Here is a 23,177-nt window from a genome sequence, read left to right as displayed (position 1 = left end):
TGACAGGCAGAGTGGATAGTGAGAAAGAGAGACAGAGAGAAAGGTCTTCCTTTTTGCCGTTGGTTCACCCTCCAATGGCCACTGCGGCCGGCGCATCTCGCTGACCAGGAACCAGGTGCTTCTCCTGGTCTCCCATGCGGGTACAGGGCCCAAGGACTTGGGCCATCCTCCACTGCCTTCCCGGGCCACAGCAGAGAGGTGGCCTGGAAGAGGGGCAACCGGGATAGAATCCGGCGCCCCAACTGGGACTGGAACCTGGTGTGCCAGCGCCGCAAGGCGGAGGATTAGCCTGTTAAGCCACGGCGCCGGCCCAGTGTCAATCTTGATTAAAATGTCAACAAATGTCATCATTTTCACATTTATTTTGGGATCACGAAAGTAGACTTAACAAGGAAATGAGTTATCAGCAGGGCAAGACAGAATAAATGGCAGGTGAAGTCAGGGCAGCTGGCTTTGTCCAGAAAGGATTAGAGAGCTCTTTTGAGGGGCTGGTGTTGTGGCACGGTGAGGTAAGCTGCGGCCTGCGACACTGGCATCCTGTGTAGGTGTTGGTTCGAGTCTCGGCTGCTCTATTTCCAGTCTGGCTCCATTCTAATGCACCTGGGAAGGCAGTGAAGGTGGCCCAAGTGCTTGGGCCCCTGCCACCCACATGGGAGATCCGGATGAAGTTTCTGGCTTCTAGTTTTGTCTTGGCCCTCCCCTGGCCATTGTGGCCATCTGGGGAGTGAACCAATGAATGGAAGATCTTTCTTTCTCCCTGTAACATCCATTCAAAAAATAATAAATTAAAAGAAGAAGAAGAAAAAGAGCTCTTTTAGGAAGCAGTTCCACATTTGTGGGGCACAGTTCCGACTGGGGATGGAGTCCACTACCTGCTTTCCAGTGTTTAACTCTCAGGAGAGTTTTTTTTTTTTTGTCCTGCTGACCACTGTCACCCATTAAAAAGGCAGTGTTTGAGAATACCCTTCTCCAATCCAAACACAGGCCAACCCATGGGTTTGTTCCAAATACCTGCACTGTTACTCTCCATGGCACTCTTTCACATTTGCAGCAGGCTCTGAACTCATCTACAATGTTCACTTCCCCTCCGTAACTTCTGGGTGATTTCTGTCCCTGATCTGCAGATGAAATCACCAAATCAGAATAGGGTAAGGGTTGCCCGAGGTTGCACAATAAACTGGCCCCAAACAGGGGCAGCCCTGGCGTTTGCAGTCTGTTGATTGGCCACTGCCCCGTGCAGCAGGCGCACAAAGCGAGCTGCACCCACAGCACTGCTGGGCACGGTTGCTGAGCTCTGCATTCATTATTGGGATTGCTGTGTTTCCTGTAAGGCCTGGCCTGTTCTCCGGCCAGATCGGCCAGCCGGGGGGTGGGTCTCTCCCCAGCCCCTTCTCCTGCACTCTGAATGCAGAAGCTGGAAGACGTGCCTTAAAGAAGAAGCCAGAAGAGTGAGCGCCGGTTGCATGTGCGTGGTCTCCGCCAGCAAAGCCGGGGCGGGGGCAGCACTGTCTACCCTCAGTCTGTGAATGCAGATCACACAGGTGCTTTTGCTTTTCATGGGCGACGCTTTCTACTGACTGTGGCCACTTGGAGGGATTTCGGTGGTCTTCTGTTACAAAACAGGACCTGGGCGATTTAAAAAAAGTAGTTCAGTCTTTCCTAAATCTCCTATTCAGATTAAAAAAAAAAAAAGATTAATTGAGTCAGTTACGACTACATAGACGGTAGCTAGCCTTCAGCTTTAGAACTCCCCAGCCACTCTGAACCAAGGAGGGGCCCAACCATGCCGAATGGCCCAGCGCTGACAGGTTTAGTGCTGAAAATTCTGCATCCCACAAACCCTTCCCCATAACTATTTCTCAAACAGTATAAAAACACATTCCTGCACAGGTCATAGAGAAACAAGAGGTGCATTTGGCAGTGAAACCACCACAACAGGAATGAGCTGGAGGAACAGGGAGAGCCGCAGCCTGCGTGCCCCCACGTCGCCCTCACGCTCAGGGTTCCCTTCTCCCCAGAATCTCAGGATTCTGCAGACTGTGTTTCGGTGTTGGGAGACGTGGCACTGCAGTGACTGCAGGGCGGCCTCCAGCACCTTCACTCTTCTGTTAGTATGGACTTTTCGGCCGGCATCATGGCTCACTTGGCTAATCCTCCGCCTGCGGTGCCGGCACCCCGGGTTCTACTCCCGGTTGGGGCGCCAGATTCTGTCCCGGTTGCTCCTCTTCCAGTCCAGCTCTCTGCTGTGGCCCGGGAGTGCAGTGGAGGATGGCCCAAGTGCTTGGGCCCTGCACCTGCATGGGAGATCAGGAGGAGCACCTGGCTCCTGGCTTCGGATTGGCGCAGCGCACTGGCTGTAACGGCCATTTGGGGAGTGAACCAACGGAAGGAAGACCTTTCTCTCTCTCTCTCTCACTGTCTAACTCTGTGTGTCAAAAAAAAGTATGGACTTTTCAAACCAATGCTACTTAATGGCATTTTTATATGGTAGAGATATTTGGAGGAAAAATACCTCCCTTAAATCAGACCTCAAGTTGCTCTGCTGGTCTGGCCACAGCTCTAAGGAAATCTGTTGTGGTCGCAGGGCCACTCTGGTTTAGAGATAAGAACAAACTGCCCCTAAAAAGCCTGCAGAGCACCCAAGAGAAACACTTCCTGAGATCTGACTGGGGAGTGGCTGGACAGTGCCAAATCTTACCTACTGGGTCAGTGTGACTTGAGCGAGGTGCACATAGGCTCTGTTTTGCCTTAGCCATCTGGGGCAGCCTTGAGCAATTCTGTCTTTTTATCTATGCATTGCTTATCTCGTCTCAGAAATAGCCTTAAAGTCAAGGAGCAGCCTGCTCTCCCTGTGTCTGAAAGTTCTTGTAGACAATCATATCCGAAGGAAAGTCATCTTCCAACCTGTGCGGCGTTCACTTACCCAAAGGCTACCTCTTCAGGTCCAGCCTAATGTACACTCACTGGGTAACACATAAACGCTAACCGGAACACTGCCCAGGACTCACTGAGAGTCCCCATCCGCGTCACTCAAGTTGTGTCCTGAGTAAACCTTACACGAACCTTTTTGGACATCCTGTTTCTTTCTGTTAGACAGCAGGAAGAGAGTGGTGGGTATTACAGTGTGTGTCACTCCTGGTCCTCATCTTCTGAGCAGCGCTGTCTTGTTGTACAAACTTGAAAAATGTTGTCCTCTTCACTTCCGTCTCGCTATTTCCCTGAGGACGTGAAAGAAGGGGCTAAAGAACACCAGCATTTAGCCTGGACTGATGGGGAGTGCCAAGCCCAAGGCCTTCAAACCCAAGGGCAGAGGCAGAGGATCTAGGCAGGAAGGCCATGAACCTTGGAGTTTTTGCCAAGGCCACAGGAAAGCCAGTAAATGAGTCAGCCAGAAACCCCTTATCCTTGATGGTTCATGCGTCCCAGTATTTTCTATCCACTGAGTGGTAAACGGATTGGACAAAGCAACCAAAGGCAGGCAAAAAAATTTGGAGAATGTTACTAAAGTTTGGAAAAGAATTTCAAGGTAATGCGATTAGTGGCACTGGAGCAAGATGGTAAATTTGACATACTGAGGTGCCAGTCTGTCATCTGGCTAAGAACATCCAGGGACCAATAGGTCTGATGCTTGAAGAAACACTCAGAAGAGTGCAGGACAGACAAGGGTCACACACACTGAATGGCCTGAGGGAAGAGACTTGGGATGTGATGCAGGAGGAAGAAAGTGAGAGTGTGGAGGGGGAGGCAGGGCTTCCTGCTCCTGAGTCCAGGGAAGTATTAAAACAGATGTCCTTGGATGGAGATATCAAATGACATTGACCCTGTGGAATACAATCCCCATTAATTAACAGGGTGCTATGGACTGAATGTACTTCTCCTCACTCCCAGATCCACATATTGAAATCCTAACCCTCCATGGGATGAGCAGATGGAAATAAGCAGGATCTGTAAAAAGGTTAACCTTAGGTTTATCTGGTGTGGAAGGTGAGTGACTGAGGTCCAGGGGACACAAGCTCAATGACTGTTCGTGAATCTTTAGGAAATGTTCCAAAGTGGTCAACTTCTGGTCAGAATTTATGTGTCACACAGTAAGAATACATTGGCTTGGCACAACAAAGGTGGGCTTTTGGTAAGTTAATTTCTCACTGATTGGAGATTACTTTATTTACAATATGATTGTCTGGGGCCAGCACTGTGGTACAACAGGCTAAGCTGCTGCTGCCTGCAATGCCTACCTCCAACATGTGTGCTAGTTTAAGTCCTGGCTGCTCTACTTCTGATCCAGCTCCCTGCCAATGCTCCTGGGAAAGCAGAAGCAGATGGCCCAAGTACTTGAACCCTTGGCACTCACGTGGGAGACCTCGATGGCTTTGGCCTGGCCCAGCCTTGGCCGTTATGCCATTTGAGGAGTCAATCAGTGGATGGCAGATCTCTGTCTCTCCCTCACTCTCTGTAACTCTGCCTGTCAAACAAATAAATACATCTCTAAAAAATATGATTGTCTATAAGCATTTTCAGGAACACAGGGAAAGCACTGTCTCTGAACAGAAGCTAGTGAAAAGAAGGCTACCGATTAATTTTAAGGAAGACATTTCTGGGAAGAGATAAGGAATGCATATGCATGAAGAACAAAGAATGGTTAAGGCTGCCCCAGAAGAAAAAGACAAAACAGACCCTGTGTGCACCTTGCCCCAGTCAGACGGACCTCAGGCAGGTCTCAGTAGGTGCTTCTCTTGAATGGTCTGCAGGTTTTTCCAGCCAGCTTGCTCTCAGATGGTATTAGCAGGTGTCACTTTTGGGAAATGGTTAGGTCTTAAAGGTAGAGTCCTTGTGAGTGAAATTAATGCCTTTATTTAAATTTTTTTAAAATTTATTTTTTATTTATTCGGAAGGAAACAGAGAAACAGACACAGATAGACAGACAAATGTCTACAACAGTTAAGGCTGGGCCAGGTCAAAACCAAGAGCTATAGGCCGCGGCTCACTAGGCTAATCCTCCACCTGCGGCGCCAGCACTCCAGGTTCTAGTCTTGGTCGGGGCGCTGTGCAGGGTCTTAGTCCACCCGAACGAGGATGGACTGGGTCCGAAGAAAGGTAAGTGCGCCGCTCGCCCGTTCCCCAGCCTCCCGATCCAGGAGACAGTCAGACGCAGTGGGGAGTCAAGTCAAGCAAGCAAGAACTTGGTTTATTGGCACGTAGCAAAGCCTTTTAAAGCACAAGACCACATGATTACTGGGGCAGGGCTTAAGGACCAACCAATTACTTAAAAGGTCATTTTACAGGGCACTTTTTACAGGACCAGCAATATGTCTGTACACTCGTCATCAGTTGTCATCACCTCCCCTGATGCTATGTGGCCAATCAGCTTTGGTGGTAAACGACTTTGGGTACTGCCCACCTTACTTCCTTTGGGCGCCATCTTTGAATTGCCACGTGTGCCTAATTTCCCCACACGCTGGTTCTGTCCCGGTTGCTCCTCTTCGAGTCCAGCTCTCTGCTGTGGCCTGGAAAGGTAGTGGAGGATGGCCCAAGTGCTTGGGCCCTGCACCCGCATGGGAGACCAGGAGAAGCACCTGGCTCCTGGCTTTGGATCAGTGAGATGCGCTCGCCGCAGCGCCCAATGGAGGGTGAATCAACAGCAAAAAGGAAGACCTTTCTCTCTGTCTCTCTCTCTCTCACTGTCTAACTCTGCCTGTTAAAACAAAACAAAACAAAACAAAAAACAAGAGCTGAAAACTCAGTCTAGGTATGAGTGGCAGGAACCCACTTACTTGAGCCATCACTGCTGTCTCCCAGGGTTTGCAATGGCAGGAAGCTGGAGTCAGAAGCTGAGGTTGGGAATTGAACCTAGGTACTCTGATATGGGCTGTGGGCATCTTAACTGCTGGGCTAAATGCCGGCCCTTCTTTTGGGTGTTTGCATCCAGGAAGGCATTCCCTCCAGAGAGTACAACCATTTCGGAGTCTGGATGCGGAATCTGTGGTTAGAAACTGCTGCTTGCCCCATGCTGTGGGCGGCATTTGTCTTTCGTGCTCTCTCCCTGCACAGGGAAGGGTAATCCAAACAGCGGAGTAACTGTTCAGCACTAAAAAGAAGTGAAAAGACAGGGAAATGGAAATGCATATTATTAAGGGAAAGAGACAATCTGGAAAGGCTACATACTATGTGATTCCAACTACATGCCATTCTGGAAAAGGCATACGAGGGAGAGAGCACAAAGATTAGTGGTTGTCAAGGTTGGGGAAAGGAGAAATGAATAGGCAGAAAACAGGGGACTGGAGGATTCTTAGGGCAGTGAAACTCCTCTGTATAACACTATATGGTGGATACAAGTCATCATGAATTTGTCTAAAATCATAGAATGAACTCTAATATAGACTATGACTTTGGGTGATCATGATATTTAAAGGTAAGTTCATGATTATAATAAAGGCACCACTGGGGCAATATATTGATGGTAGTGGATGTTACACATGAGTAAGAACTGAGAGTGTATGTGAATTCCTGTACTTCCTGCTTAATTTTTCTGTAAGCATAAAACTGCCCTAAACAATAAAGTTTACTGCAGTGGCCATTTAGAATAGTGATTAAGCCACTGGTTGCAATGCTTATGTCTCATACCATAGTATCTATATTGGACTCCAGCTCCTAATTCCAACTTTCTAATGCAGATTCTAGGGGACAGCAGGTGATGGCTCAAGCAGGGGTGTCCCTGCCACCCATGATGTAGACTGAGCTCCTGTCTCCCAGCTTTGGCCACAGAGCCGATATTGGCATCTAGGGAGGGAAACACTGGGTGTGAGCTCTTTCTCTCTCTCTGACTCTCAAATAAAATAATAAGTTTTTTTTTTTTTTAAAAGGACCATACTTAATGTCAATCTTCTGTCATAGGATACATTACTCGATGTTACTGTCAGAGAAAAAGAATTCCACTGGTTAATATTAGTCCATTAACAGAGAGGACCTTGCTGGTAAGCAGCTCCTTTGGATGTGCCAGGAAACGTTTGCCACCACAGAAGAGGGAGGAATCTCACACTCAGATATTTCTTTTTTCTCGTAAGAAACAGACAATGCTTGCAGATGGTGCATGTGAACACCTGCATTTCAGGAGCATCGCTCTTCCTGCTGTTGCCAAGCAGCAGTTAACTTAGAACTAGCAAGTATTTTCATCGAAAGTCAAATTTGCACATAGTTTTGTAACTAGGATAAACTGTTTACTATGCAGTGCTGTTTCATCTTATTCCTTTGAAAATAAGGAGTTATGGCAAAAAGTACAATTCTTCAAGATATGAAGTCCAAATCACAGATGTATATATGTATATATATATATGTATGTTTTTATTGCAATTTCATTGCAATTCACTGAACATTCAATATACAACAGAGCACTTTTTCTGGGATTTAATCCTAAGACATAAATGTTGCTGATACTTAGCAAAAGGCTCCAGTTCACATTCAATGCTAACAAAATGCTTTTCTAAATAAAAACACAAGATCAAACAAAATGAAACCAAATATCTTCCTTAAAAACATCACTTTAAAGTTTGTTCTATTCAGGCTAATGGCTAACACAATAAAGGCAGACACACACAACCGGCTGATTTACATAGCACATACTTATTAGTAAGTGACAGAGAACCCAATGTAACCATTTTTATAGAATTAGGAAATACATTTCTAAGAAAAATTTTATAGACCTCCATATTTTATGCCTAATCACAACAGTCTAAGGTTAAAGAGGAAATGAGTTTTTTTACATGAGCTCACGACTACAGTTGCTTTGCTATCAAAATCTATATTTCTGATTCACTATGAGCATTGAGATGAGACGGAAACAGTTCCAAAGAAAACAGCGTAACACATGTTGTGATATCACATATTCAGCAATAGCAAGCATTGCATTCAAAACTATCATCTCAGGAACTAAAGAAGGCCAGCCCGACACACTGGCATTTCCTCCACTGTGGGACTGTGGAAAGTCTCAATGTCACAGAGAGTCTCTCTGTCTTCTCTAATGTTTACGGTCAGAGCTTTCCTCCCAAACTGACCTCCACTGCCAATTCTGAACAAAACAAAAATTATTAATCAGATACATTACTGATACCTGAACTACTGAACAATATGAACTATGTATTAAGCACCAGTGGTTTTACTTATTTGCCAAAATTATATGTAGAATGCTTCAAATTGGAGCACTAGATACTGATCAAATATCTTGAAAATAAGAATGGAGCCAGCACTGTGACATAGCAGGTAAAACTGCCGCCTGCAACACCGGCATCCCATATGGGTACCTGTTCATGTCCCAGCTGCTTCACTTTGGATCCAGCTCCCTGCTGATGTCCTGGGAAAAGCAGCAGAGGATGGCCCAAGTGCTTGGGTCCCTGAACCCATGTGGGAGACCTGGAAGAAACTGCTGGCTCTTGGGTTTAGCCTGGCTCAGCCCTGGCTTTTGTAGCTCTATGGAAAGAGAAACAGCAGACAGAGATCTCTCTTTGTCTGTCTGTCTGTCTCTCTCTCCAACTCTGACTTTCAAATAAATAAATCAATAAATCTTAAAAAAAAAAAGAAAAGAAAAGAAAATATTCCTTCTGCAATCAGTGCAAATGAGCCTTTATCAGGCACATTGAACACTGTTATTTATAAAGCAGATCACAGCCTTGCACTTGGGATAATAAAATTAAAGCCCATACGAAAGCCGAGAGTCAGGGAGAGAGGTAAACGTGGGAGAACAGGGGCACAGTTACAGTCCATTCCTGAGGCTCCTGTGGGACTGTAAGCTGCAAATGGACACTCTGGAATGTTAACCATTATCTAGGACTATGCTGTCCAACACAACAGTCACTAGTCACGTGTGGGTATTTAAATAAAATAAGGCAGAAAATTCCATTTCTCAGTTGTGTTAACCATATTTCAATATCCACATGTGGTCTGTCACTCGTATTGCACAGTGGAGACACAGAAAATTTCCATCATTGCAGAAAGTTCTATCAGATAGCATTGGTCCAGGTTGTAAAACTTTCTCTGATGGGGGAAAACCCTAAAAATGTATTATGGTAACCCATATTTATCTCTGTTTCTGCTCGGTTTCATCTAACTGTAACAAATGACTGAAATGTGTAGTCAATAGCTGTCTGGGACAGAAAACAGGGGATGGCCCAGCAGGTTAAGCCACCGCTTGTGACACTAGCATCCCATATCGTAGCACCAGCAGACCCCTGTTGCTCTGCTTCTGATCCAACTTCCTACATTCACATGTGGGAACGCAGTGGAAGATGGCCCAAGAGCTTGGGTTCCTGCCATCTACAGGGGAGACTGGGATGGAATTCCAGACTCCTGGCTTCAGTCTAGTGCAGGCCTGGTTGTTGTGGTCATTTATAGAGTGAACCAGTGGATGGAAGATCTCTTTCTCTGTCTCTGTCTCTCCTTCACTCTGTCACATTACCTTTCAAATAAATAAATTGTAAAGAGAAAAAATAGCTATCTACAAAAGCAGTTCAATCAAAAACATCATTGTGCGACAACTTCAAATACTGAATAATCAAGACAAGGGGAAAAAAAATGTAGAAAACATGCTATTTCACCTATGAATCTATGTCTTCGATCAGACCCATGCTACTTCTGACCATGACCTTGTCATCTGCTTTTACTGAATTTTTTAAAACAAAGTCATTTTTATATTAGCAACAAGGCATAATTCAATTTATCTAGGGATAAAGCCATGATAACTAAGTCTGAGTCAACATAAATTTCTACCAGAAAATATTAAGAAAATTCTAATTACAGAGGAACCATCAAGAAAATACAAGTTACTACAAGCAATATAATTTAAAAAAAGGATGCATATAAAATAAAGACAAGCAGATATAACATTGTTGTTTTCTCCTCTGAATATCAATAATACAAAGGCTGAAATTTCACATTTGCTTTCCCTTCTGTGTGCTGACCAACTATAAAGCTTCCCAAGTACAATTTAAATAAATCTTATCATGTTAGGAGGTAACAATATTGTTTTCCTGATTCAATTGCCCGATTGTCAAGGTTATCTGGGCGAAAAAATCATTTTGAAAAATAATGTATCAGTTTATTTCACAAAAAAAAGCAAGTAATTCAAAGAAGATGAAAAATACTCAATTAAGAAAATAGTTTTCAGGGCCAGTGCTGTGGTGTAGTGGGTTAAGCATCTGCCTGTGGCACTGGCATCCCATATGGATGCTGGCTTTTTGTCCCAGCTGCTCCTCTTCCAATCCAGTTCTCTGCTTATGGCTTCGGAGGGCAGTGGAAGATGGCCCAAGTGCTTGGACCCCTGGAAGAAGCTCCTGGCTCTTGGCTCCTGGCTCTGGCTCTGCTCAGCTCTGGCCATTGTGGCCATCTGGGAAGTGAACCAGCAGATGGAAGACCCCTCTCTCTGTCTCTTCTTTTCTCTTTCTGTAATTCCACCTCTCAAATAAATAAATAAATCCTTTTAAAAAATTAAAAGAAAATAGTTTTCACAAGTAGTAGATAGATCATAGTGTATAACTATAGACACTACTTGTATATAAAAACTAAGAACATGAGATATGACAGTATATATTCAAATTGTGATGCAAAAAGCATTGCTGAACACTCTTCTAGCCCACAAAATAGTAATGTTCTCTCTCTCCCACCTTTACATATCTCTATATCTATCTGTCTGCTTATCAGGCCTAGTCTTGGTCTTCATTCCCCCACAGCTGGTAAAGGCTACTATAAATCTTCTCCCCAAATCAACTTTTGGTAGATAAATATTGTAATTAAATAAGGAACTGAAATACTTACCAATAGATTAATAGCCATCAAAATACAGTTTGCTCCTTATGATTTCTCTCCTGATAATGCCTTTCTCCTTCTGTCATCACCCGCAAAGTATGAACAAGCTGTAATTCTTGATAGCCACCTGTCAAGCCATTACTAGAATTGGTAAACATGTATGGGACCCAACATCCCTGCCGCTGGAACACCATGGAGACAGGGCCAGGAGGGTAACAACTTTATTTTGAGCAGAGACCAAGGACAATGCAGCACTTCAAAGCTACATTGTAACTAGATCCTGCCTCCTTTACCAAGGAAATCCCCAGATACTAACAGAGCAGCCTTGATCACCTCAGGAGCTGAAATCCCTGGCATGTAGCCAGAATATTCTTCATCTTGTGTTTTACAAAGAACGGCCCAGTCTCTTGACTCTCACAAAGGGCATAAGAATACAAGTTACTTCCCCACAGTTTAATTCATATCAGAATTTAAATAAAACCCATCTTACTCTGATTCTCATCACTACCACTGGAAGAGACATGCTATTCATTCATTTTATTAATTCTGCCTAGACACAGGCACTGTGATATCAAATCTAGAACAAACAGTCTGGACTGAAGAGGTTCATCTGTTCATCTCAGTTTTCTTCTATCTGGTGTAGCTGTTTAGTTGATTTTTCTTCCTGTGCTTATTCTCCTAGCTTTGTCACAAATACTAAGCTGAGATTAGATTAGTTTCTACAGTTTTAGCAGAAAGCCCTGGCTATTGTTTTTGCATTTATCAATTAGAAAAACATTACCCTCTTTCAAAATCGTTGTAAAACACTGATCCTTCAAGGCGCGCCTCTTCCTTCTTCCCCAGAATCTGAAATGGATCACTCAGGAATGTCTTGATAAATTCCAACATACCGACTAGCGCTGAGGCAGAAGGCACAGAACCTTGAAAAGAGACAGTGACTAATTATGCTGACACATCAATCAAGAGGACATGACAGTCTTCCTAAAGATACTTCAAGAAATAATGTTTGAGACCAAGCGTCCCTGTCTTACTACAGATTGAGCTAGACAGAGATTGTGGGAAACAATTGCTGTCAGCAGGGGGAAAGACAATGCAGCACTTCAAGCTACACAGTAACCATTGACCCAACCTGCCAGCCAGAGGGAAGTCACCGGCACACTCCAACACTTGCATTTAATTCCCAGGTAATCACATGGATTTGATCCCTTACCTCAATATTTTTACCCACCTCATCCAAAACAAACAACTTGATTCATTTTGGAAAATTGAAAAATGTTTTACTTAAACAAAAGCTGGGAATAGCAACGTCCTTTCAAATAGCACAGCATGGAAGAAGATAGAAGAGTAACTTCCCAGTAGAGTAATCTGACAAATACTAGTAATTAATGTCAATGTCAACAGTCACAACTCTTGCCATGACACGATGGCAATGACACCTGTCATCTGTGCTCTGCCTCCCCACGCCCCAAACCCCAGGGTAATCTTCAAAAAAATGTCACACAGATGCTATTAGAAGCATCTTACAAAATACCTGCCCACAGCTCTCCAAGGCTGTCAAGGTTGTCAAAAACAAGGAAAGTGTGAGAAACAGTCACAGCCAAGAAGCGCCAAAGAGAACACAGCAGCTACATGTAATGCGAGACCCTAGCTGGGGTCCTGCAGCGGAAGAATTAACATTAGGTAAAAGCTAAGGAAAGCTGAGTAAATTCTGGACTTCAGTTCAAACTAATGCATCAATATTGGCTCATTACTTATACCACACCATAATCATATCATCAACTTATGATATTAACATAAGATGTTAATAACAGGGTCTCTGGGTACAAGGTGTGTGGTAACTCCTTGTACTATCTCTCCTACTTTTTTATAAACCTAAAACTGTTTTAAAAAGTAAAATAAAGCCTATCTTGAAGAGTCTTAGTATCACCTGTAAATGTTGATGCACAGCTTCTGTGTTAATGAAGCTATTTTCCCCTCCCATATCCCAAATATCACTTTAAAGAAAACTAGGCCTTAGGAAAAATACAGCAATACTTACCAAAGATTTTTTTGTTTAACATATCAACATCTGCATATACATTATTAACAGTATGTGCTGCCTCTGCCTGAACTTTTTGCCTTTCACTTAAAATACTGATTCCAGATTCCACCATGCAGGCCTGACGAGTTGCTCCCACAGTCTTCATGTGCCAGAATTAACTGGTAGATCTAAAAGTCAAAAAAGCCTAAATTACGGGCCGGCGCCGCGGCTCACTAGGCTAATCCTCCGCCTTGCGGCGCCGGCACACCGGGTTCTAGTCCCGGTCGGGGCACCGATCCTGTCCCGGTTGCCCCTCTTCCAGGCCAGCTCTCTGCTGTGGCCAGGGAGTGCAGTGGAGGATGGCCCAAGTCCTTGGGCCCTGCACCCCATGGGAGACCAGGAGAAGCACCTGGCTCCTGCCATCGGATCAGCGCGGTGCGCCGGCCGCAGCGCGCTACCGCGGCAGCCATTGGAGGGTGAACCAACGGCAAAAGGAAGACCTTTCTCTCTGTCTCTCTCTCTCTCACTATCCACTCTGCCTGTCAAAAAAAAAAAAAAAAAAAAGGCCGGTGCCGTGGCTCAACAGGCTAATCCTCCGCCTTGCGGCGCCGGCACACCGGGTTCTAGTCCCGGTCGGGGCACCGATCCTGTCCCGGTTGCCCCTCTTCCAGGCCAGCTCTCTGCTGTGGCTAGGGAGTGCAGTGGAGGATGGCCCAAGTCCTTGGGCCCTGCACCCCATGGGAGACCAGGATAAGCGCCTGGCTCCTGCCATTGGATCAGCGCGGTGCGCCGGCCGCAGCGCGCTACCGCGGCGGCCATTGGAGGGTGAACCAACGGCAAAAGGAAGACCTTTCTCTCTGTCTCTCTCTCTCACTGTCCACTCTGCCTGTCAAAAAAAAAAAAAAAAAAAAAAAAGCCTAAATTACTGTGGTGTAGAAATGTACACTCCAACAACTGACTTCTATGCACATGGCTAAATGCTGACTTGTTCATACTGGGCTTAAAATTCTGGTCTGAAAACAGGTTTTTGTCCAGCACAACACAGCTTCCACTTCTGACTCACCAAACTGCTTCAATTAAAAGCCCTTGAAACTCTTCATTTTTTGTTTAGTATTTATGTCTTTTCAGAAAAGGATTTCTAAAGCTACAAGGCAGATGATTAGGAGGTAAAAATAAACATTTTTTTGCATTTATTCTTTACTGTATAAGATGCAAAAATAGTAAAATAAACTCTGCACTTACAGCTCCAAGTGAATTGTTCTGGCATGCATTTACTGATTATTATTCATTTTAAAAATTAAAATCTTTGCAATAGAAAACTGACTTAAACAGCCTTCATCTTGATAAATCCTACACTTTTGTTAAAACAAGATTTATTTTGAAGCCAGCACTGTGGCATAGAAGGTCAAGCCTCCGCCTGTGGCGCCGGCATCCCATATGAGCACAGGTTCAAGTCCCGGCTGCTCCACTTCTGATCCAGTTCCCTGCTAATGTGCCTGGGAAATTACAGAAGATGGTCCAAGTGCTTGGGCCCTTACACCCATGTGGCAGACCTGGAAGAAGCTCCTGGCTCCTGGCTTTGGACCAGCCCATCTCTGGCCATTGCAGCCATTTGGGAAGTGAATGGAACAGATGAAAGACTCTCTGTCTGCCTCTCACTCTCCCTTCCAGATAAATAAATACATCTTTTAAGATGTATTTTATATATATTTTATACATATATATAATATATATGTATATATTTTATACATCTTTTAAGATGTATATATCTTTTAAGATGTATATATCTTTTATACATATATATACATATATATTTTTTATACATCTTTTAAGATGTATTTATTTATCTGAAAAGTCAGAGTTACACAGAGAGTGGAAAGGCAGAGAGAGAGAGAGAGAGAGAGAGGTCTTCCATCCGATGGTACACTCCCCAGTTGGTTGCAATGGCAGGAGCTGCGCTGATCCAAAGCTAGGAGCCCAGGAGCTTCTTCCTAGTCTCCCACGCGGGTGCAGGAGCCCAAGCAACTGGGCCATCTTCTACTGATTTCCCAGGCCATAGTAGAAAGCTGGATCAGAAGTAGAGCAGCCGGGTCTCCAACCGGCGCCCATATGAGATGCTGATGCTTCATGCCAGGGCATTAGCCCACTGCACCAGAGCACCAGCCCCAATGCAAAAAAAAAAAAAAAAAAAAAAAGATTTCATAGCTAATATAGCAGTGAGCTTTGAAAACAGGCAACATTCAACAGATGTGTCACAAACAACCAAGATTCCTATGTCATAACACATCACTGCAGTTTTCATGTTGCACAATTGTATTTAATCTTGTCAACAATTAACACAAAGGGCACCGGTCCTGATACAACCTGGTAGAAAGAAAGCTCCAGTTTCTCAGTCTGTTGAGACACAGTTCTGTAACCATTCCTACAAACCTAGCTCCTGCTTAATTTCAAACAAAAACTCCGTATATGCATGGGCAATCATTAAGAAGGCGGCTCTGGCTGGATTACTTTATACCAAGTCTTGAGCTGTTCCTCATGCTTCTAAAAGCTGAAGTATCTGGGAGCTGTCTCCTTAACCAGTGACTAATGGGAGCAGACGGAAATATGCCAGCCTGCTGGCTGGCGGCTGAGGACAGCCCTAAGGACTGACCACACTGACCTCAGGGTTCTGCAGCACTGAGCTGCCTCCAGGAACGGCTCAGCAGAGCGCCTGTTCAGCAGCTAGCCTGCCTTCTTCCCCAGCCCTAGCCCATCTTCTCCTCCACTATGATTTCTTCCTGGAAACTTTCTCATAAACTACTTACACATCAATCCCTGTCTCAGGGTTTACAACTGGGGTCCAAAGACACATGATACAGTATTTTAAAATGAATGGGCTTTCTACTTACAAGCAATATAACCGATTATTTTGAGGACATGTTTCTGATATAAAAGGTAAAGTCACCTTGCCACTACAGAATGTAAATAAAGAAAACTGATCTGGAAAAGTTTTACAATGCAAATATAAATATTCAACATATTAGTCCTATACCTGTGGTATTATTACAAATATTTCCCTCACTCCAGTTCGTCAGTTGTCTTTTGATTTTATGACGTAGTTGCCATGCAATATGTTTCATGAAGTCAAATTTTTTTAAAAGATTATTTATTTATTTATTTGAGACGTAGAGTTACAGACAGAGGGAGAACAGAGAAAAAGGTCTTCCATCCGCTGGTTCACTCCCCAGATGGCCGCAATGGCCAGAGCTGAGCTGATCTGAAGTCAGGAGCCAGGAGCTTCCTCCAGGTCTCCCACATGGGTACAGGGGCCCAAGCACTTGAGCCATCTTCCACTGCTTTCCTAAGCCACAGCAGGGCGGGTGGATCAGAAGAGGAGTAGCCGGGACATGAACTGGCACCCATATGGGATGCCGGTGCTGCAGGCATAGGCTTAGCCCGCTACACCACAGTGCCAGCCCCTCATGTAATCAAATTGATCCAATTTTCCTTCTATTGTTTCTGGATTTGGGGTAATAGAGAGACTTTTTCTTTTAGTACTTGCATGATTTCATTTTTCACATTTGGATCTCTGATATATTTGCACTTTCTTTTTGTATGCCATGAGTTATAGACTAATTTTATCTTTCTCCAAATGGCCAACCAGTTGGTCCAACATCATTTATTAAAAAGTCCAACTCAGACCCAATGAAATGTGATACCATCTTTAATTTTTCACATATACACTTGGGAACATCTCTAGATTTTCTAATCTATTCTACTTGAGTTTTTTTATAGATATATTCACACATTAATTCCAAATTTTATAGAGATTTTGTAACTTACATAGCCATAAAACCTCTATGACAGTCTTTATAACCTCTATAATATAGTTTTAATAGATTAAAGCAGAAAAAAAAGAAAGAATGGCAAACCATTATTGAACACCGGTTAGTTGGTTTGCTTTTCATGGTAGTATGGCTGAGCAATGTCGAAACTACTTTCCGTGTGGTTTCGGAGCAAATGGCGAATATGTTGTGACAGAAGAGAGCTAGCTTTCTCACTCTCAGAAAAGGCCTTTACGTGGAAAGCACAGACTTGGCTGAACCATGAGGTGTTGCATGGGAACACAGTAGCTCAAGTGTTTTGTCTTGTTTTTAAAACACAAAAAATATATGTGTGAATAGAGACAGAAAGAAAGATAAATGCATTTAGAAATATATCTACACGAATATAGAGATAAAAACGTGCATGGCTGCCTGTGTGCATGGACATTTACATGCACACGCAGATAACATGTTGCTTAATGCCACCACACATTATGAGAAGTGTGATGTTAGACAATGTGTGTCCTTACACAAACTTTCATGACTGCACCATCACTAGGCAGAATCTTCTGGAACCATGAGTGTACACATAAAATCTCCTAGCGCTGTCTGCTGAGGGACCCTGGAAGCATGGTGTCCCAGGAGCAGCAAACATACCTTAAGCCCAGACACGGGCTTTGAAACAGCATTCTCCAATAAAAGGAACCAGGGCTACTTGGAGAAGTGGCCAACTCCAAGGCTGGAGGACAGAAACTACAAGATGAGGCTGGAGTGTCTTCCTGTGCCTGAAAATAGGAAACGAATGCGGGCATGCAAAAAGGATACAGGACTGGCTTGGAGAGACTCCTGCCAGGCAAAAACCAGACATCTAAGCAACATGTGAATATTGATGGCAGCCACATTGTGGCCTAGCGGGTTAAGCCACTGCCTGCCATACCAGACTGTTCCAGTCCTGGTTGCTCTACTTCCGATCCAGCTCCCTGTTAATGGCCTGGGAAAGCAGAGAAAGATAGGCCCCTGCCACCCATGTGGGAGACCCTGAAAAAGATCCTGGCTCCTGGTTTTGCCAGGCCCAGAGTCCCGGGGGCCACATGGGGAGTGAACCAGCAGATGGAAGATTGATTCTCTCTCTCTCTCTCTCTCTGCTTTCAAGTAAATACATTTAAAAGAAGAAGAAAAAAAAAAAAAGCTAAACAGGGGCTGGTGCTGTGGCGCAGTGGGTAAAGCCATTGTCTGCAGTACCGGTAGGCCATGTGGGCGCCGGCTGCTCCACTTCGGATCCAGCTCTCTGCTATGGCCTGGGAAAGCAGAAGATGGCCCAAGTCCTTGGGCTCCTGCGCCCACGTGGGAGACCTGGAAGAAGCTCCTGGCTTCTGGCTTCGGATCAGCTCAGCTCCGGCCTTTGCGGCCATTTGGGGAGTGAACTAGCAGATGGAAGACCTCTCTCTCTGCTTCTTCTCTCTCTGTAACTGACTTTCAAATAAACTAATAAATCTTTTTTTTTAAAAAAGCTAAACAAATAAAATAATAAATAAAATAAACAAAATAATAAATCTTTTTTTAAAAGCTAAATAAATGGGTTATAAACCACAGAATAAAATAAGAATCTATGAGTCCTCGGATAATAATAAAGGAATAAATGGGGGGTTACGGTAGAAAAACAAGAAAAGCAAAGCATTCTGTAGCCAGTGTCGCATGGGAGGGAAGGGGACGACGCCCTCTGCAGGGTGAGCCTGGAAGCAACGCCCCCTCCCCAGTCCCGCCCGTCTGACGCTGCATCCTCGGCCCCTCCGCACCTGCCACCGTCCCCGTCACCCAGTCCCTGCTCTCAGAGCCGCCGCGCCTCCACCCACCGTTTCCTTGGAGGCAGCAGCAGGCTTGGCAGATGCTGTTACCGATTCCTCTCCGACACCCAGAGGCAGCCGCCATGTCCCGAGGCGCTGCCGCTGGCCGACAGGCAGTCGCGTCACCACCGTCACCAACACCGACCTGCCGCTTGGCATAAAGGTCTTTTGTCCTCCTCTGGCCACCGTCCAGGTCGGCACCAAGACCTGAGCCAATCCAAGAGAAGCCTTCGGGCGGGGGCGTTGCCGCTACAAAGGGTTGGCCAATCGGGCTGCGTGCTCGCGGGGTATGGTCGCTGCGCCCCAGGCCCCCTGGGCTCCGCCCTCCGCCGGAAGGGGTGGGCTTTGTCCCTCAGCCTCTCCTGGCACCCCCCGGTGTTCCTGTCGCGGTGTCTGGGGGGCCTGCCAGGGCCCACCTGCCTCATGGACTTCCGGCGTGAGAAGCTCTCCTCACGGCCTGCTATCTTTGGAACAGCTGAGGCGAAGTAATGGGGCGCGAGGCTATCGTAGGATAGACAGAGGTGAGGAATAAAAATCCTGCAAAATGGTTCAGCATTTTCAGAAATGTGAAAAAAAACGCACTGAAAAAAATCCTCCTCATGAGGGAATCAAAACCGGGCTTACAGAATAGCTTAAAAATGAAAAACAAAAAAGATAAAACACTGCACATCAGTGGAAGTATGTGGGACATACTAAAGCAGTGCTCAAGAGAAAATACCACATAAAATTAAATGTCCAGTTAAGAAATGAAAAAAAATTTACAAACCTAAGGAAAGCAGATGGAAGGAATTAGCAAGGACATTGGGAGAAATTAATAAATTAGAACTACATATGGGAATACTAATAACAACTTGAAGACAATAGTCGAATGGTTGGCTAACCTAATCAATAAACAAAAGCACAATCCAAATACAAGATGGTAAAGGGGAAATAACCATACAGAAAATCGCTTGCAATGACTTTATGCGTGCTTCAGCTATTGAAATTAAAAAGAAATAATCTGTGAACTTAAAAATTATGTCAACCCTATGTCATAAATTTGAAAACCTGGATGAAATGGATGAGATTCTAGAGAAGTATGATTTACCAAAGCATCCCAGAGTTAGCTATTCTGAGTGGACTAATTATCATAGAAGAAATGGATGGTGTGTGACAACTGCATTTTCTGGTATCTAAAGCTACAAAAGCACCAGGTCCAGCTTTTTTTTTTTTTTTTTTTCCTGCACAGGTCTACTGTGAAACTTTAAGAAACAGAGAGTAAGTTGTTATTATGCACAGAAAAAGAAGGAAATAGTCCAAATTCTATATATGAAGTGAATATAACACTGATATCCAAGTCACATAAAGCACATGCATCATACAAATATAAGCTAACCATACACATTCTGACTTGTGAATATCAAAGAATCTTAAACAAGAGAACAAACATTATTACAACAGGAAAAGAATGGCATGCCATTTCCAGAAATGTAATGACATGTCATATTAATAGTTTAAAATAGAAAAACCTACCACCTCCATAAGTGTTGAAAAGGCACTTGATAAAATTAAAAATATGTTATTGGCAAAAAAAAAAAAAAAAAAAACCCTGAAAATTTAGCATGTGGGGTTGGTACAGTTGCTTAAACATTTGGAAAAAGTAAAACTGGGTAAAACTGGATCACCACTCACATTTTACATCAAAATAAATTGCAGATAGATTAAAGAGTTAAGGAGAAGTATAAGCATCCTGGAAGAAATTCTGATACCTACTATAGCAGGGGGAATTTTTTCTTAAGTATAAAGCAATACTTAGAATTCTTGAATGAGAAAAGTTGATAGACTCAATCAACTATGTTAAAAATGTGGCAAACTCACATACATTAACAATGACAATTATAACTAATAATGGGCTAATTTCCTTAATGATAAATACCTACAACCAACACTATCATCAGCAACCCATAAGAGGATCAACAGTTCACAGAAAAATATGTAGTAAGAGGGTTCAACCTCATTCAAAATAAGAAAAATACAGCTATAATGAGATACCATTTTCAGCCATCAGAAAATATCAAGCCATTTTTAATATAATCTAATTGATGAGGTTGTGGGAGAACAGGCATTATATTTTGCTGATGGAAGCAGAAGTTGACAATAACCCTGTGAATAACAATATTGTAATATCTATCAAAATTAGAAATTAACAAATAATTTGAACAATTCTATTTCTATGAATTTGTTACAGATAGACTACTGTATGTTGAAATAGCTAGTGGTTAAGGAAATTCATTGCAGTGTTTTTTCTGATAGTAAAGGTGAAAGGACTTAAGTACCCACCAGTGTAAAACTGATTAAATAAATTATAATGCAATCATATATACAAAGGATTGCAGTGCAGTTTTATGGAGTTTCTGCTCTGTATGTATTGATATGGAATTTTCCCTAAAAGACTGAAGAATGAAAAAAGCAAGATGCAGAAATGATATAAAATCTGTAAAAAGTCAAAAGGAAACAGACACAAATAAATCCAGGTATGCATAGATGTTTCCTTTAGGAAGGAGAATGTGGTTCTTGGAAGGAGGGGTAAGGGAAATGCTTTTCATTATTTCTCTTTGGATTCTTTTGAGTTTTGTACCACATGCGTGCTTCAGCTATTGAAATTAAAAAGAAATAATCTGTGAACTTAAAAATTATGTCAACAGAAACTTCCCAAACTGAAAAGAGAAGAAAAGCAAAAAACAATGAATCTCTTCCTTCCCCATATCCACGAATTATGGAGCAGTTCTAAAAGGTGTGAATATGCATGATGAGAATACCAGAAGAATCAGATTTAAAGAAGCAGAAGAAATATTGATAATGGCTGGGAATTTTCAAAAATTGACGACTAACATCAAACCATAGATCCAGGAATCTGAGATAATACCAAGCAGGATAAATGGCAAAAAGTCTATACCCAAACATATTGTTATTCAAATTGCAGAAAATCAAAAATAAAGAAAAGATCCTGAAAAAAGCCAGAGAGAAAACGAGGAATTAAATCAGACTTCTTTTCAGAAATTATCTAAGCAAGAGGAGAACAGAATGGAGTTATTTAAATGTTGAAAGAAGAAAACACCAGCCTAAAAATCTATACCCATTGAAAATATTCTTCTAAATGAAGTAAAAAATAAAGACATTCCCAGAAAAACAAAAATTGAGGGAATTTATCACCAGTAGACCTGCCTTGCAAGAAATTTAAACAAGTTCTTAAGAAAGAAAAAAGAATATAGGTCAGAAATTGGTAGGTAGTTACACAAGTAAAGGAAGAGCATGCACATTCAGTAGAAATTGTCCTTTAGATTTTGGATTTTGACCTTTTCCTGAGTTAGTGATATGTGGTATGATATTCTGTGGTATGCTGCGTGTATTTGTCAGTTTTTATTCACTATAACAAAATGTTTGCGACAGCATACTTATTATAAAGAAAAAAGGTTTATTTTGGCTCAGAGTTTTTGAGGTTCAGATCCAAGATCAGGAGGACCCCACTGGTTCAGTCTCTAGTGATGGTGTTCTTGCTGGAAGATTTCCAAGATGGCACAGAGCCTGACATGGCAAGAGACAGAAAAGTGAGTGTGTGGAAGAAGGACACAGGGCAAGCCAGGAAGCAGAGATCATTGGCCCAAATTGGGCTTTTATAACTTACCTTCTATGAGAATTACCTGTTGAGAGCACAATCCTAGTGACCTAGGGTCTTCTCAATAGGCCTACCTCCTAAACACCATAACTGGAATAAGTTGCTACCCACTTAGCATCATTATCTTATGACTTTTGGGTTTCATTGTCTGCATGAGTTTGGGGGCCAAATTATTCTCAGACTACAGTGCTGGGCAACATCAGTGAGCTGCATCTCCTGGTTAGCTACTGATCATGAGGGTAAACAACCAAACACTGTACTATGTTGCTATGACGTCTGGTAAGTTAGGTGTATTAAATGAGCTTTTGATTTGTGATATTTTCATCTTACAATGAGTTTATCAGGTTGTAACCCCATCATAAGTTGAGCATCTGTATACACAGAATTGGCTAGAAGTGCAAAATCTGCAGAGGTGATGTTCCAGTTTCAGCTAAAGTCTAGAGGTGGCAGGTTGCTTACACCCAGGAATTGTTCTTGTCCCATTTTTGAAGGTCAGGAGAGTAAGTCTTTTCTATTCAGGGTTGCAGTGGATTGGATGAGGTCCACCCACAATGTGGAGGGCCAACTGCTTTACTCAATTACTGATTTGTAGATTTTTTTTTTCTCTTTTTGACAGGCAGAGTGGACAGTGAGAGAGAGAGAGACAGAAAGGTCTTCCTTTGCCGTTGGTTCACCCTCCAATGGCCGCCACGGCCGGCGCGCTGTGGCCAGCGCACTGCGCTGATCCAAAGGCAGGAGCCAGGTGCTTCTCCTGGTCTCCCATGGGGTGCAGGGCCCAAGCACTTGGGCCATCCTCCACTGCACTCTCGGGCCATAGCAGAGAGCTGGTCTGGAAGAGGGGCAACTGGGACAGAATCCGGCACCCCGACCAGGACTAGAACCTGGTGTGCCGGTGCCGCTAGGTGGAGGATTAGCCTGTTGAGCCATGGCGCCGGCCTGATTTGTAGATTTTAATTCATTATCAGAGAGAGAAAGAGAGAGAGAGACAATGCTCTCATCTGCTGGTTCACTCCTCAAATGCCCACAGTGACCAGGGCTGGGTTGGGCTGAAGTCAGGAGCTAGG

At 43.6% G+C, this 23,177-nt stretch overlaps 1 long non-coding RNA gene across 6 annotated transcripts; it reads right to left on the bottom strand.

Moving 5' to 3' along the window:
• Positions 1-377: 377 nt before the first annotated feature.
• LOC133773198 (uncharacterized) lies at positions 378-18,681 on the bottom strand. 6 transcript variants are annotated; one of them, XR_009867918.1, is made up of 8 exons: positions 18,468-18,681; positions 17,272-17,399; positions 12,830-12,999; positions 11,573-11,711; positions 10,801-10,918; positions 5,399-6,085; positions 3,064-3,218; positions 378-1,626 (listed from the first exon to the last, which is right to left on the bottom strand). It is a non-coding gene; the product is annotated as an uncharacterized LOC133773198 (long non-coding RNA). The 6 variants fall into 6 exon arrangements; XR_009867919.1 differs by lacking the exons at positions 378-1,626; positions 3,064-3,218 and having other exon boundaries at positions 5,165-5,504; XR_009867917.1 differs by lacking the exons at positions 378-1,626; positions 3,064-3,218; positions 5,399-6,085 and adding an exon at positions 6,096-10,462.
• Between the last annotated feature and the right edge of the window lie 4,496 nt (positions 18,682-23,177).

This window comes from Lepus europaeus, chromosome 2 (assembly GCF_033115175.1).
Source record: "Lepus europaeus isolate LE1 chromosome 2, mLepTim1.pri, whole genome shotgun sequence".
Classification (NCBI taxonomy): domain Eukaryota; kingdom Metazoa; phylum Chordata; class Mammalia; order Lagomorpha; family Leporidae; genus Lepus; species Lepus europaeus.
Note: the sequence above shows the minus strand (reverse complement) of the source record. Positions and strands in the feature narration are given on the sequence as shown.